General features: G+C 44.1%; 1 protein-coding gene across 1 annotated transcript in view; it reads left to right on the forward strand.

The window, feature by feature from the left end:
- Nucleotides 1–7556: 7556 nt before the first annotated feature.
- ARNT2 (aryl hydrocarbon receptor nuclear translocator 2) overlaps nucleotides 7557–17146 on the forward strand; it is a 228672-nt gene continuing 219082 nt past the window's right edge. Inside the window, exons 1-2 of the mRNA XM_082253227.1 lie at nucleotides 7557–7634; nucleotides 8162–8211. The gene's annotated coding sequence lies outside the window, so the exon portion shown is untranslated. The remainder of the gene's footprint in view (nucleotides 7635–8161; nucleotides 8212–17146) is intronic.

The following is a 17146-nucleotide window of genomic DNA, read 5'->3' on the forward strand; positions in this document are numbered from 1 at the left end:
TCCCTCCACCAGGTGAATTAGCCTCTCACCTTCCTAAAGGACCCAAACGGGCCAGCAATCACATGTATCATGGATCAGACTTCCAGGAAAGAGCCACACTGTATTGCACCTCGAGGGATCCCGGGACATATAAAAAACAGATGAAGAAATCTAGTGCTCTCTGCTTACTAATAAGGGTGTGCTTTATTAGAGAAAGGCAGATCAACTCACATTTGTTGGGCACTCAGCCGTGCCTGCTGTATAAGCGATGTCAGCGATCTGTTACCAGAGAGAGATTCTGCGTCGGCCACGCACGCTCCGTCCCCCTATACGCGTTACGTCGAGCGTAATGCTCCTTTGACTTCCTCGGTAGGGGTCTCTAATAAAGCACACCCTTATTAGTAAGCAGAGAGCACTAGATTTCTTCATCTGTTTTTTATATGTCCCGGGATCCCTCGAGGTGCAATACAGTGTGGCTCTTTCCTGGAAGTCTGATCCATGATACATGTGATTGCTGGCCCGTTTGGGTCCTTTAGGAAGGTGAGAGGCTAATTCACCTGGTGGAGGGATTCACTAATTGGTGTTTACAACTTGTTTTCATCACTGGATTTTCTTCAATTGGATACGGGGACACTCTTCATATCACTTTATTGGAAGCACACACATTGCTATGTGCCTTATGAACTGGATATGATTTATTGTATTTAAAGTCATCACTTTTTTATTATATTTCTGGCGCATCACATTTTGGTAGGACCTACCGTCATCCACCCTGTGTCCCCGCCGTCATGCAGTTCATGTCCCCCCGCCGTAATTTGGCCTGTGTCTGTGCCTCCGTCAGAGTCCTCCTTTACATCCAGTGTGTCCCTGTCAGAGTCCTCCTTTACATCTGTGTCCCCATTAGAGTGCTCCTTTACATCCAGTGCTTCCCTATCAGAGTCCCCCTTTATATCAGTCTCCCAGAGTCTCCCTTTACATCAGTGACCCATCAAAGTTCCCCTTTACATCAGTGTCCCAGTCAGAGTCCCCTTTTACATCCAGTGTCCCCGTTAGAGTCCTCCTTTACATCCAGTGTGTCCCTGTCAGAGTCCTCCTTTACATCCGTGTCCCCATTAGAGTGCTCCTTTACATCTAGTGCTTCCCTATCAGAGTCCCCCTTTATATCAGTGTCCCAGTCAGAGTCCCCCTTTACATCAGTGTCCCCGTCAGAGTTCCCCTTTACATCAGTGTCCCCGTCAGAGTCCCCCTTTACATCCAGTGTCCCCGTTAGAGTCCTCCTTTACATCAGTGTCCCTATCAGAGTGCCCTGTTATGTGTCCCAGTCCCATAGCTCCTTTATGACCCACGGTCAGAGTGCCCCTTTATTATTGCATTCAGAGTGCCCCTTTATTATTGCAGTCGGTGTGCCCCTTTAGTATTCCAGAGTGCCCTTTTATTATTGCAGTCGGCGTGCCCCTTTAGTATTCCAGAGTGCCCCTTTAGTATTTCAGGGTGCCCCTTTAATGTGTCCCATATGAGTACTGATCGTAGTATTTCAGAGTGCCCCTTTAATGTGTCCCATATGAGTACTGATCGTACAGAGCGAGTTAGAATCTGACATTAGATTCTTCCCGCTCTGTCTCTCGTCGAGAAATGCCCCCAACGGACTGCGCACGCGCTACAGAGCGAGTCAGAATCTGACATTAGATTCTTCCCCGCTCTGTCTCTCGTCGGATAGTGCCCCCGACGGACTGCGCACGCGCCAACCCCAGCTGATCGGAGAAATCAGCTGGAGTGACGTTACTTACGGAGCATGCGCAGTCCGACCCGGGCACTATCCGACGGAGGGCATTATTCGACACGACACCGGCTCACAGGCGGAGTGATATCAAGTGCACTCCGCCTGTGGGAGGAGGAGTCATACAGAGGAAGCACATGGCTGCAGTAGAGAGCAGAGTCGTGTGCTTCCACTGTATGGCTCCTCCTCCCACAGGCACTTGATATCACTCCGCCTGTGAGCCGGTACTACAGAGGAAAATGGCGGCTCCGTTCTCAGTCATCACGACAGCTGAGCTCGCCTCTGACACTGCAGTCCTCAGCCCTGCCGGGATATCGCCCTGCGCTCGCAGGTGTCCGTGATTGCAAGGGGAAATGCGGGAGACTCCCGCAACTTGCGGGAGACTTGAGATGTCTGTTATAGGGTCTACTCAATAAAGAGAGAATTACAGGAAATTGAAAAGGGAATTTCAAACTGAAGGCCAAAGTAGCAGAGTTGGAATAATTCTTCCATTCAGCTGCACTACTTCTGCCTAAAGTTTAAAATTCTCATCACAATTCCCTGCAATTCTAAAGTGTGAAATGTGCTCAGGTGTGACCATACAAAAAATGTAATATGTAAATATAAATAAAATGCAAGGTGTAAATAAGTACAATAAAACCTAATTATACTATCTGGTATAATTAGGTTTTAATGGTGCCAGGCGGCGCCATTACGTAACTGCGCATGCGCCCACCCGGCCAAGCTTGTATGAGCTTTCCCAAGCCTGGCAGGCAACAGAATGGCGCATGTGCAGTTACGATGTCGGCCGCAACCATTTTTTTTATGGGCATGGCTGCCCGTAACGGGCATTTATGGGCAGCCCGACTGACGGGCGCTTGCTGGGACAATGTAAATTACCCGGGACAGGCTCCTATTTGCCAGGACTGTCCCTGCAAAAACGGGACAGTTGGCAAGTATGCATATCTGTCAGCAGTAATATTCACTGAGCCATCCATGCAGAGCTTAACCACTTACCAACCGCCCAGATAGCTGCCATAACCCTGTAATTTTTTAAAAATGGCGGGCGATCGGCTTTCACATAAGGGTGGTCCCAGAGGTGGATTTGCCACAGGATCACCCTTACGTTGCGGCGAAAGAGGTGCCCCCTCCCACCGCGTCCCAGCCGTTTTCTCCGCTTACTGGACCCGCCGGCAGTAGGGAAAATGATCCGGTCCCGGATCCTCTGTGACAGGAAGTCGAGTGAGGGCAAGATGGCCCTAAGTCGACTCTATGGTCTCGGAGGACGGGAGCGACGGAAAATGTCATTGCCCAGCAACCGGTTTAAAGGGCCGATTTTTTTTCAATGTTTTTTTTTCCTTTTTTAGCGTAGTTGTGAGGTCTTTTTGACCCCAGATCTCACAATAAAGAGGTCCTGTCATGCCTATTTCTATTACAAGGAATGTTTACATTCCTTGTAATAGGACAAAAAATGATAAAAAATGTTTTTTAAAACTGTAAAAATAAAACAATAAATAAAATAAATAGGACAAAAAAAAAAATTAAAGCACCCTCTCCCTGTTGTAAAAAAGTGACCTGCGCTATGGATAATGTATGGAACCTATGAATGCAGCTGCTCAAAAAATCATGAGATTTAGTAATAATTAGTGTAACAGAACACAGCGCAAAAATAGGTATACTAAAAAGAGTGCAAAATGTGCAAAATATGCAAAATAATTACATGGAATATCTGAGAGGTGATCCAATATGACACCATCAATCCTAAATATAAAAAAAACAATATTCCAGAAATAAATGCTCGCTAAAGTGCAAAACAATACTGATGCTTATTGATACTTAAATAGCTATTAAATAGCTTAGTGCGATGAATCAGATTAAAGTGCGAAACAGTGCTTATTCTCCATAATATACAGCAAATAATAAATAAATATCAAACATATATGAAATATATATATATATATAGAAAGTATTTTCCTTCTAAGTCCAAAAATTCCAATTTAAGCAGGTATCCAGTGAAAGTGCATTGTGCTCTGTGCTCCTTGTTTTGCTATTCAGTGCCAATCCGTGCAAAAAAAGAAAGTGCAATCTTGTGCAATTCCACCCCCTTTGGATGTTTCCACTTACCAGACTGTCAGGACCAGTGGCGGCTGGTGCTCTAAATTTTTTTTTGGGGGGGGGGGGGGCACAAACAGAAAAATGTAATAGGCGTTGCACAGTGTCCAGCATGTCCCCCATCAATGCACAGTGTCCAGAATGTCCCCATTCAATGCACAGTGACCTGACCAGCATGTCCCCATTCAATGCACAGTGACCTGACCAGAATGTCCCCCATCAATGCACAGTGACCACCAGCATGTCCCCCATCAATGCACAGTGTCCAGCATGTCCCCCATCAATGCACAGTGTCCAGCATGTCCCCCATCAATGCACAGTGTCCAGCATGCCCCCCCCACCCGAGACTTCACTTACCTCTGGTGCCACTGCCGTCACCGTGCCTGGCGTGCTGCTCGGGACTCGGTTAAGACGTCTTCTCCCTCCGAGTCCTCGTCTCGACCTGCATGCACGCCGCCCGTCACTGTCCCGACTCCCTGGCGACCATGCTGCTCGGGAGTCGACTTCTTCCTCCTCCATGGCGCCGCAACTCGGTCAGACCGGTGTCCTCCGACCGGACGTCTTCTTCCTCCATGCGCGCCGCCCGCTGCCTCTTCTCTGACGGCGGCCGGGAAGGTGACGGCGGGATGGTGCGTGGCGAACGCACGCACCGCCCCCCATGGGACATCACCCGGGATGTCCGCTATGATTGGTCCAGGCTGGAGACTGGCCCAATCACAGCCAGGACATCCTGAAAGTGGGGAGTGTCAGGGCGCATTGCTCTGCGCCCCGATGACCCCCAGAAGGCCGCCAATCGGCGGCTCTGCTGCAAGCACGTGGGGTGCCAAACCCCAACCCCCTCCCCCATAGCCACCAGTTAGTCCGGCGCCCCTAGTGCGCTGAACATTTTATTTATTTATTTTTTTCTCCCTTTTTTTTATTGGCCACAGAGATTGGGGGGGGGGGCGGAGCCCTTGCGCCCCTATAGACCAGCCGCCACTGGCCAGGACCCTGTAGCAATACTGCATGCGGGTCAAATGCGCTGTAGTCCGGTGTGGAGTGGGATGCTTTTTGTGTCACTTATCACTTCCCAGGGGAAGATTCCACTCCACAAGTGATCCAAAAGCCATCCCACTCCACACCGGACTACAGCGCATTTGACCCACATGCAGTATTGCTACGGGGTCCTGGCAGTCTGGTAAGTGGAAACATCCAAAGGGGGTGGAATTGCACAAGATTGCACTTTCTATTTTTGCACGGATTGGCACTGAATAGCAAAACAAGGAGCACAGAGCACAATGCACTTTCACTGGATACCCGCTTAAATGGGAATTTTGGGACTCATAAGGAAAAGACTTTCTATATATATATATTTTTCATATATGTTTTATATATATTTATTATTTGCTGTATATTATGGAGAATAAGCACTGTTTCACACTTTAATCTAATTCATCGCACTAAGCTATATAATATTTTAAGCATCAGTATTGTTTTGCACTTTAGCGAGCATTTATTTATGGAATATTGATTTATTTATATTTAGGATTGATGGTGTAATATTGGATCACCTCTCAGATATTCCACTTAATTATTTTGCATATTTTGCACATTTTGCACTCTTTTTAGTCTACCTATCTTTGCCTTCTCCCTGTTAGCTCGTGCGCAGAAGCGAACGCATACGGAAGTCCCGCCCACATATGTAAACGGTGTTCAAACCACACCTGTGAGGTATCGCCGCAATCATTTGAGCGAGATAAATAATATGAGCCCTAGAACTCCTCTGTAACTCTAAGCTGGTAACCTGTAGAAATTTTTAAAGTGTAGCCTATGGGGATTTTTAACCACTTGCCGCCCGACTATATACGGCGGCAGTCAGCCCCTCCCAGGCAAAGTGACATACCGGTACGTCACTAGCCTGGGAGTGAATAGGGGGCGAGCGCATGCCGCCGGAGGCGTGCTCCCGCCCCAGCTCGTACCCGACGAAGCCGGCGCGTGTGACCGGCGGACCCGATGTCCGCCGGTCACTCGCGATCGTCGGACAGAGAGGGAGAAAGGCAGGCGGCTGATGTAAACAAAGGCGCCTGTCATTCTCCCCTGTGTAAAAACACAGATCACTCGGTCCTGCTATGTAGGACCGTTGATCTGTGCTATTACACCACTAGCCACATCCAATGACAGTTAGAAACACACCCCTAGGGACACACTTAACCCCTCCCTCTCCAATAAAGTTAACCCCTTCCCTCCCAGTGTAATTTTTACAGTAACAGTGCATATGTATAGCACTGATTACTGTAGTAATGTCACTGGTACCCCCAAAAGTGTCAAAAATGTCAGTCAAGGGTCCGATCTGTCCGCCGCAATGTCGCAGTCCCGCAAAAAAAATCGCAGATCGGCGCCATTACGTGTTAAAAAAAAAAACAAAAATGACAGAAATCTTTCCCTTAGTTAGTAAACGCAATAACTTTTGTGCAAACCAATCAAAATACGCTTATTGTGATTTTTTTTTACCAAACATAGGTAGCAGAAAACAAATTGGCCAAAAATTTAAAAAAATTTAGATTTTTACATTTTTTTTGGGGGGGAATTTCATATAAAAAATTTGAAAAATATTGTTATTTTTGCACAATTGTCGCTATTTTTTTGTTTATAGCGCATGATCAAAAAATCGCACAGGTGATCAAATACCACCAAAAGAAAGCTCTGTTTGTGGAAAAAAAGGACGTCAAATTTGCTTGGGTACAGCGTCGCACGACCGCGCAATTGTCCGTTAAAGTCATGCAGTGCTGAATCGCAAAATAGGCCCTGGTCAGGAAGGGGGTAAAATCTTCCGGGGCTTAAATGTTTAAGTACCAAAGTTTGTCCCCATTCTGCGAGCGTGCACAATTGTGGTATGATATGTTGGGTATCTTTTTACTCAGTGTAACATTATCTTTCACATTATGGAAAACAATTGGGCTAACTTTACTGTTTTCTCATTTTTTCAAAAAAATTGCGTTTGGAAGACCGCTGCGCAAATACAATGTGATAAAAAATATTGCAATGATCTCCATTTTATTCTCTAGGGTCTCTGAAATATATAATGTTTGGGGGTTCTAAGTAGTTTTAGTAGTTTTCTAGCAAAAAAAAAAGGTTTTAGCTTTTAAACACCAAGTGTCAAAAATAGGCCTGGTGGGTAAGTGGTTAACATTCATTTACAGCGCCCCCCTGTGCCATGATGATGCGACTTCCATGCGTAAGGACAATAGTTATGTCATCGCGACTCGGCCATTCAAGTGGCTGAAAAGAGCCATCCCCAAAAGGGGGGCTAGACAAAGATGAAATTCACAGACTGAGGGGGGATTACATTCTCTAATGACAGTAATAGGGGGATATGTGTGCAGCATTCATTAATCGGTTTGGGGACAGATGGGGTAATAATCTATTTTATTTCACAATCCTGATTCTTTGTCATTCCACCAATAAAGGCGGGAAAATTATAAACTCAATTTCCAATCATCATCACCGCTACCTGCTGTCAGTTCCTTATTCCACCACTAGATGTCAGCAGAGCGCCGCCCCTATCCCCTGTATTGACTCCCATTATGGGATTGGTGTGGTGGGCGTGTCCCTGTGTGATGCACATCGTGTGTTCCATCACTCTCCATCCTTCACTTCGCCCCGCCCACCACTTAGGGGTTACTATGGTGACCGTTTTCCCTTCTCATAAAGCGGCCCCTCACTTGTTGCTATGGAAACACCGCAATTCTCCCCCTCTGATCTCCCCCCGAAGAGATTCCCGGCTCTCGCGGTACCTCCCCTGCCAGCTCCGGTGTTCCGTGAAAAAACCATACCCGTGAGAAATCCATACCCTCGGCACTTCCGGTTCCGCTACGGAGGGTATGGATTTCTCACGGTAGTTAAACTTGCGGCGGGTACATTAAAACACTTGGGGTGCAACATAAATCATGTCCTCTCCTATCGCTGTAACATCCCTCATCTCCGGTAATAAATATAAAAGCGGATCACGGAGCCGCGATCGCCGTCACATTTACATCACATACACCCGCCACCGCTTTTATATTTATTACCGGAGATGAGGGAAGTTACAGCGATAGGAGAGGACATGATTTATGTTGCACCCGAAGTGTTTTAATGTAAGCGCCGCAAGTATTATATTAGAGACAGTGCTGTGATAATTTCATGCCCACCGAGCATGCGCACTTCTCAAATTCTCTCTTCTTCACTCACGTATCCGGGGCTCTGAGCATGCGCACTGCTGCGCTGCTCAGCTGTTTCAGACCGGAAGTGACGAGGGTATGGTTTCTCCACGGGGTATGGTTTTTTAACGTTACACCGGACACCGGCCGCACAAAGGGACCGGACACTGGAGGGGAGGAGACACCGTGAGTATACCGGCCCCGCCACACACCGCTCCGGACATAGAGGACACCCCCCCCCCCCATTACCAGACACATATACACCATTATTAACCCATACCAGCCCTCTATACATCCAATACACAGCCTGGGGGACTACAAGTCCCAGCATTCACCGCAATACACAGCCTGGGGGACTACAAGTCCCAGCATTCACCGCAATACACAGCCTGGGGGACTACAATTCCCAGCATTCACCACAATACACAGCCTGGGGGACTACAATTCCCAACATTCCCCTTAATACACAGCCTGGGGGACTACAATTCCCAGCATTCACTGCAATACACAGCCTGGGGGACTACAATTCCCAGCATTCACCGCAATACACAGCCTGGGGGACTACAAGTCCCAGCATTCCCCTCAGTACACAGCCTGGGAGACTACAAGCCCCAGCATTCACTCCAATACACAGCCTGGGGTACTACAAGTCCCAACATTCACCGCAATACACAGCCTGGGGGACTACAATTCCCAGCATTCACTTCAATACACAGCCTGGGGGACTACAAGTCCCAGCATTCCCCTCAGTACACAGCCTGGGAGACTACAAGCCCCAGCATTTCCCTTAATACACAGCCTGGGGGACTACAAGTCCCAGCATTCACTCCAATACACAGCCTGGGGTACTACAAGTCCCAGCATTCACCGCAATACACAGCCTGGGGGACTACAATTCCCAGCATTCACTTCAATACACAGCCTGGGGTACTACAAGTCCCAGCATTCACCGCAATACACAGCCTGGGGGACTACAAGTCCCAGCATCCCCCGCAATACACAGCCTGGGGGACTACAAGACCCAGCATTCACCGCAATACACAGCCTGGGGTACTACAAGTCCCAGCATTCACCGCAATACACAGCCTGGGGGACTACAAGACCCAGCATTCACCGCAATACACAGCCTGGGGGACTACAATTTCCAGCATTCACTTCAATACACAGCCTGGGGTACTACAAGTCCCAGCATTCACCGCAATACACAGCCTGGGGGACTATAATTCCCAGCATTCACTGCAATACACAGCCTGGGGGACTACAAGTCCCAGCATTCCCCTTAATACACAGCCTGGGGGACTACAAGCCCCAGCATTCACCTCAATACACAGCCTGGGGGACTACAAGTCCCAGCATTCCCCTTAATACACAGCCTGGGGGACTACAAGTCCCAGCATTCACCGCAATACACAGCCTGGGGTACTACAAGTCCCAGCATTCACCGCAATACACAGCCTGGGGGACTATAATTCCCAGCATTCACTGCAATACACAGCCTGGGGGACTACAAGTCCCAGCATTCCCCTTAATACACAGCCTGGGGGACTACAAGTCCCAGCATTCACCGCAATACACAGCCTGGGGGACTACAAGTCCCAGCATTCACCGCAATACACAGCCTGGGGGACTACAAGGCCAAGCATTCACTGCAAGGTGTATAGAGCGATAAATACCATATCCTCATCATCACATTTCTTATACTGTATGTCATCATAAATACACCAGTGAGTAATGGAACAATAACCAATTATAAATGTAATAAGAAATATATAGTAACCAACAATAATTGTATAGAAGTAAAACTCTAAATTACAGAGTACTCGTATAGACGAGAAGGGAGAGGGCTTGGTTGAACCAATTTGGGTGGGATTTTACCGGTACCAGTAAGAAAATGAACAAAAAAGTTAAAATGTTATAACTTTATTCATATAGTTAAAAAATTCATCTTGTTGGAAAACTTGATGAGTATTGTGATGCATAGAAACATGAAAATCATACTGACAACAAGTAATATCCTCAAACAGGAGGAAGGAGAAAGACACATATATACATAGATAGTAGAATGTATCATATGAACAGACATGCATATAAATGTAGGACCATATAGCAACAATCAGCCAATGACTGCTCAAAGTGAATATGCCATTGTTCATCCACTCTGGCAGCATTCAGCGCCCAACATGTTTCGCCGGAGGCTTCTTCAGGGGCATATAATGAGATATAGTAATGGTCGTAATACTGCATGAGACATGAAGCAAAGAAAATAATATTAGACATCATGAAAATTCACATACACTTGGTAATACATGGCAGATATCGTGCGGGTCCCCAGGGAATAGAAGTCCCATTCTGCCGGGAAGACACCAACCACCGGAGGGCCCACCAGGACAGAGTGCACGTGTGGGGGCGGCAGGGGGCGCAAAGACATGCTGGGGGGGACCGGTGCGGGAGCGGTTATTGATACGTATGGTAATACATATAGCCATGTGACAAATCATATTGTGCAGTACCCTAATGCATGCAACATGCAAATCAAACAAGGCAAAAAATACCTTAATAGGGACTTAGTAGAAGGATATCTTCATATGCAATACATTCTGATTATCATAGCATAATTTGTGGAAGAGAACGTGGGGGGGGGGGGGGGGGGACAGCTACCGATCACCTGCTAAGCAGGCAACAACTCTGCAAAGTAATATATATAGAGATGGAATATAAGACAATAGTAAGGGCTGTTCAGTCTTATTTAGTCAGAGTTTGAATCATAAGTGCTGCAATATGTATTCTCTTCCACAAATTATGCTATGATAATCAGAATGTATTGCATATGAAGATATTCTTCTACTAAGTCCCTATTAAGGTATTTTTTGCCTTGTTTGATTTGCATGTTGCATGCATTAGGGTACTGCACAATATGATTTGTCACATGGCTATATGTATTACCATACGTATCAATAACCGCTCCCGCACCGGTCCCCCCCAGCATGTCTTTGCGCCCCCTGCCGCCCCCACACGTGCACTCTGTCCTGGTGGGCCCTCCGGTGGTTGGTGTCTTCCCGGCAGAATGGGACTTCTATTCCCTGGGGACCCGCACGATATCTGGCATGTATTACCAAGTGTATGTGAATTTTCATGATGTCTAATATTATTTTCTTTGCTTCATGTCTCATGCAGTATTACGACCATTACTATATCTCATTATATGCCCCTGAAGAAGCCTCCGGCGAAACATGTTGGGCGCTGAATGCTGCCAGAGTGGATGAACAATGGCATATTCACTTTGAGCAGTCATTGGCTGATTGTTGCTATATGGTCCTACATTTATATGCATGTCTGTTCATATGATACATTCTACTATCTATGTATATATGTGTCTTTCTCCTTCCTCCTGTTTGAGGATATTACTTGTTGTCAGTATGATTTTCATGTTTCTATGTATCACAATACTCATCAAGTTTTCCAACAAGATGAATTTTTTAACTATATGAATAAAGTTATAACATTTTAACTTTTTTGTTCATTTTCTTACTGGTACCGGTAAAATCCCACCCAAATTGGTTCAACCAAGCCCTCTCCCTTCTCGTCTATACGAGTACTCTGTAATTTAGAGTTTTACTTCTATACAAGTTAGGGATGTTAGTACCACAGCACTAAACCCTTTTTATATTGAGTTTATCTCAGACACACCTTAAATTCATTTCAACAATAATTATATAGTAATAGTAAGTGCCGGTTCACACTAGGGCGACCTGTGAGGCGACCTGGTCGCCTCACAGGTCGCCGCAGGTCGCCTCCCATAGGGAAGCTGCGGACCCGTTCTAATAGGAGCGACACAACTCGCTCCGACCTAGAAAAAGGGTCCGGAGCTTCTTTGGGGCGACCCGGAGGCGACCGCCATAGACTTCAATGTTATGAAGTCCGTGGCGGCCGCTCCGGAGGTCGCGGTGCGAAGTAGCGTCGCTGCAGTGTGAACCGGGTGTAACAAACAATATATAATAGAAATAACTAATAATAAATATATAGTATTAGTAACAAAAATAAATATAAAGTAACCAATAATAAATATATAATAATAGTAATAATGTATAATAGCAACAATTAATAATAAATATATGATAATAGTAACACATAATAAATATATAATAATCAATAATGAATATATAATAGTAATAAATATATAATAATAGTTACAAATAATAAATATATAATAACAAATTAAAAATATATAATAAAAGTAACAAATAATAAATATATAGTAACCAACAATAAATATATAATAGTAATAAATAATAAATCTATAATAGCAATAACAAATAATAAATAAATAATAGCAGTAACTAAAAATAAATATATAGTAATCATAATAAATATATAATATTATTAATAAATATATAGTAACCAATCATGAATATATAATAATAGTAATAAATGTAGAATAGCAATAACTAATAAAGATATAATAGTAGTGGCAAATAATACATATATAATAGCAATAACTAATAATAATAAATAAATAGTAATAGTAACAAATGAGAAATATAAAGTAACTGACAATAAACATGTAATAGTAACAAACAATAGATATATAATAGCAATAAATAATAATAAATATATCATAAAAGTAACAAATAATATATAGTAATAGTAACAATAAATATATAATCAATAAAAAATATATAATTACAGTAGCAAATAATACATGTATAATATCATTAGGAGTAATATAAGAGCTGTGAAAATGTGGAATAGACTCCCTCCAGAGGTGGTTCTGGCCAGCTCACTAGATTGCTTTAAAAAAGGCCTGGATCCTTTCCTGGGTGTACTTAATATAAATGGGTACTAATATTTAGGGGTAAAGTTGATCCAGAGAATATCCGATTTCCTCTCGGGGGATCAGGAAGGAATTGTTTCCCCTGCTGTAGCAAATTGGATCTCGCTTTGCTGGGTTTTCTCACTTTCCCCTTGGCTCAACTGCAGGTATTGGATTGTGTATATGGGATTGTATGGTTGGGTTTTCTTTACTGGTTTTTTTTTTTTTTTGTTTTTTATTGGTTTAGCCAGATGGACTTGTGTCTTTTTTTCAACCTGACTAACTATGTAACTTTGTAATTAACCACTTGCCGACTGCCGCACGACTATTTACGTCGGCAGTCAGCCCCTCACAGGCAGAGCGACGTAGGGCTACATCGCTAGCCTGTAAGGGTTTTGTGAGCGAGCGCGCGCCGCCGGATGCGCGCTCCCGCTCGGTCACGGACCCCCCCCGCGCGTGTGCCCGGCGCGATGTCCGCAGGGGACTTGTGATCGTCCGTGACAGCAGGAGAAAGGCAGGCAGCTAATGTAAACAAAGCTGCCTGTCATTCTCCCCTGTGTATGAATGGTGATCAAACGGTTCTACTATGTAGGACCGTTGATCACTGTTCTTACACATCAAGCCACAGCCAATCACAGTTAGAAACACGCCCCTAGGGACACGCTTAATCCCTCCCTCTCAAAAAAGTTAACCCCTTCACCGCCAGTGTCATTTTTACAGTAACAGTGCATATGTATAGCACTGATTACTGTAGTAATGTCACTGGTAACCCCAAAAGTGTCAAAAATGTCAGTCAAGGGTCCGATCTGTCCGATTCCAATGTCGCAGTCCCTCAAAAAAAATTGCAGATTGCCGCCATTACGCGTTAAAAAAAAACAACAAAAATGACAAAAATCTTTCCCTTTGTTAGTAAACGTGATAACTTTTGCGCAAACCAATCAAAATACGCTTTTTGCGATTTTTTTTACCAAACATTTGGCCTAAAATGTTAAATAATTTAGATTTTTAAATTTTTTTGGGAATTTCATATAAAAAAATGTGAAAAATATTGTTATTTTTGCAAAATTGACGCTCTTTTGTTGTTTATAGCGCATGATCAAAAAATCGCACAGGTGATCAAATACCACCAAAAGAAAGCTCTGTTTGTGGGGAAAAAAAGGACGTCAAATTCGTTTAGGTACAGCGTCGCACGACCGCGCAATTGTCCGTTAAATTCACGCAGTGCCGAATCGCAAAATAGGCCCTGGTCAGGAAGGGGGTAAAATCTTCCGGGGCTTAAGTGGTTAACTAATATATAATATTAGTAACAAATAATGCATTTTTAAAGTAACCAATAAAATATATATAATAACAGTAACAAATGGTTACATTTATAATAGCAATAATAAAAAAATATATATAATAGTAATAAATATATAATAGCAATAACTGATATTATATAATAACAGTAACAAATAATAAATGTATTATAGCAATACCGAATAATAAACATTATAATAATAGTTACAAATAATAAATATATAGTAATAGTAACAATAAATATATAGTAACCAATAATTACTATACAATAATAGTAACAAATAATGAATATATATCAGGGGTGTCCAAACTTTCAAAACAAAGGGCCAGTGGGAGAAGAAAATGTCCTGGTGTCAGAATAAGCAATGCTCCATGATTTGTATAAGAAGGAATAGTGTCCCATCATTGGTTTCAGTGGGAGGAATAGTGCCCCATCATTGGTGTCAGTGGGAGGAATAGTGCCCCATCATTGGTGTCAGTGGGAGGAATAGTGCCCCATCATTGGTGTCAGTGGGAGGAATAGTGCCCCATCATTGGTGTCAGTGGGAGGAATAGTGCCCCATCATTGGTGTCAGTGGGAGGAATAGTGCCCCATCATTGGTGTCAGTGGGAAGAATAGCGTCCCATCACTGGTGTCATCGGGGGGTAATAGTATGCCATAGTTGGTGTCCGTGAGAGGGCTAGTGCCCCATTTTTGGTGTCAGTGGCAGGAACTTTTCCCAACTATTGCTGACAGTGGGGTAGAATAATGCCCCAAGGGCCATATAAAGGCAAGCAAAGGTCGAGATCTGCCCTGTGCCGCAGTTTGGAGACCACTGATATATAGTAACCAATAATAGATATAATAGTAGAAATATATAAAATCAGTAACACTTAGTATATATGATAATAACAGCAAATATACAGCAATATATAATGTTATATATTTATAAACAAATCCCATTCTCCATGCCTTGTGTTCATTCATACATCTCCTGTCTCACACAACCTGTGACTTACCAGCTGATGGGGAACTAGAAGTCCCAGCATTCACTGGTTGGTTGGTGTGTATAAGGTGCTAAACAATGATACGTAATGATCACATTTCCTTAATATGTAATTCTATATACAGCAGTGAATGTAGTGACAGTAACCAATCAATAAGATATAATAGTACCATATAGTAATTATAATACTAGTAAATATACAGCAGTATATAAAGATATAGAACATCATATTCATAGTGTGAAGCACTGTAAGATATATATATATACAGTTAGGTCCATATATATTTGGACATAGGCACAATTTTCATACTTTTGGCTCTGTATGCCACCAGAAAAAAGATAAAACGAAACAGTCCAAATGAATTTGAAGTGCAGACTTTCAGCTTTAATTCAAGGGGTTGAACATAAATATTAAGTACAAATTTTAGGAACTGCAACCATTTTTTTTTTTACCAAAGACTGGGTTTCCTCCTCTCTGATGCTTTGCCAGGCTCTAACTGCAGCGATCTTCAGTTGTCCTTTGTTTGTGGGTCTTTCTGCCTTTAGTTTTGCCTTCAGCCAGTGAAATACATGCTTAATTAGGTTGAGATCAGGTGATTAACTTTCCCATTGCAGAATATTCCACTTCTTTTTTTCAAAAGCTCCTGTGTTGCTTTTGCGGTGTGTTTTGGATCATTGTCCATCTGTACTGTAAAGCGCCTTCCAATCATCTTTACTTCATTTGGCTGAATCTGGGCTGACAGTATATCTATGAACACTACAGAATTCATCCGGCTGCTTCTGTCACATCATCAATAAACACCAATGACCCAGTGCCACTGGAAGCCATGCATGCCCATGCCATCACACTGCCGCCACCATGTTTTACAGATGACGTTGTGTGCTTTGGATTAGGGCTGCACGATATTGGGAAAAAAATCACATTGCAATATTTTTTCCCCAACTATATATATTGCGATATTACCCACCTCTTCCTGGTGTACATGGTACAGTCGTCTCCCCTCCGTATTTGGTACCTTCTAGGCAGCCTCGGCCCACGTGCGCTCCCTCCGCCTCTACTGTTTGACCCTCATGATCAGGCTGTGAAGTCGGTTCTCCCGGAGGGAGGGGGAATCTCTCTGGCTGGGGGCAGACGGAAACGCAGAAGGTGGGGGTAACACTGGGAGTTGTAGTCCTCTCCACCAGGCAGCTCCTTCACACCGGAAGCACACTCCCAGTCCTCACAATACACCTCTGCCCCATAGCACAGCGAACCAATTACGTCGTGAGTAGCGGCACAGCGAACCAATCAGGTGTGCAGGCACACGTGATTGGTTCCCTGTGCCACTGCTCACAGCGCGCTGCTCACCGCTAAGTCAGGAGAGCTGCAGGACGGACATAACATGCGGGATGGTCGGGCTGTATTCTTCTACCTTCCTTCACTGTGAGTCCCCAATATCAGCTGATCCGGTGATGTGAACATCGCCCACGCCCGCAGCACGATATTCGATGTTACATCGAATATCGTTCAGCCCTACTTTGGATCATGAGCTGTTCCAAGCCTTCTCCATGCTTCTTTCTTCCAGACATTCTGGTACAGACTAATCTTAGTTCCATCCGTCCAAAGAATGCTTTTCCAGAACTGGTCTGGCTTTTTTAGATGTTTTTTGGCAAAGTCTCATCTGGCTTTTTTATTCTTCAGGCTTATGAATGGTTTGCACCTTGTGGTGAACCCTCTTTATTTGCTCTCATGAAGTCTTCTCTTCATTGTAGACTTTGACAATAATACGCCCACCTCCTGGGGAGTGTCCATCACTTGTCTGAATGTTGTGAATGGGTTTTTCTTTACCATAGAGAGGATTCTGCGATCATCCACCACTGTTGTCCTCCGTGGACGTCCAGGCCTTTTTATGTTGCTGAGCTCACCAGTGCATTCTTCTTTCCTCAGAATGTACCAAACTGTGGATTCGGTCACTCCTAATGTTGCTGCAATCTCTCTGATTGATTTGTTTCATATATGAAGCCTTACAATGGCCTGTTTCACTTG

This window comes from Pelophylax lessonae (genome assembly GCF_965119305.1).
Source record: "Pelophylax lessonae genome assembly, chromosome: 4".
NCBI classification, from domain to species: Eukaryota; Metazoa; Chordata; class Amphibia; order Anura; family Ranidae; genus Pelophylax; species Pelophylax lessonae.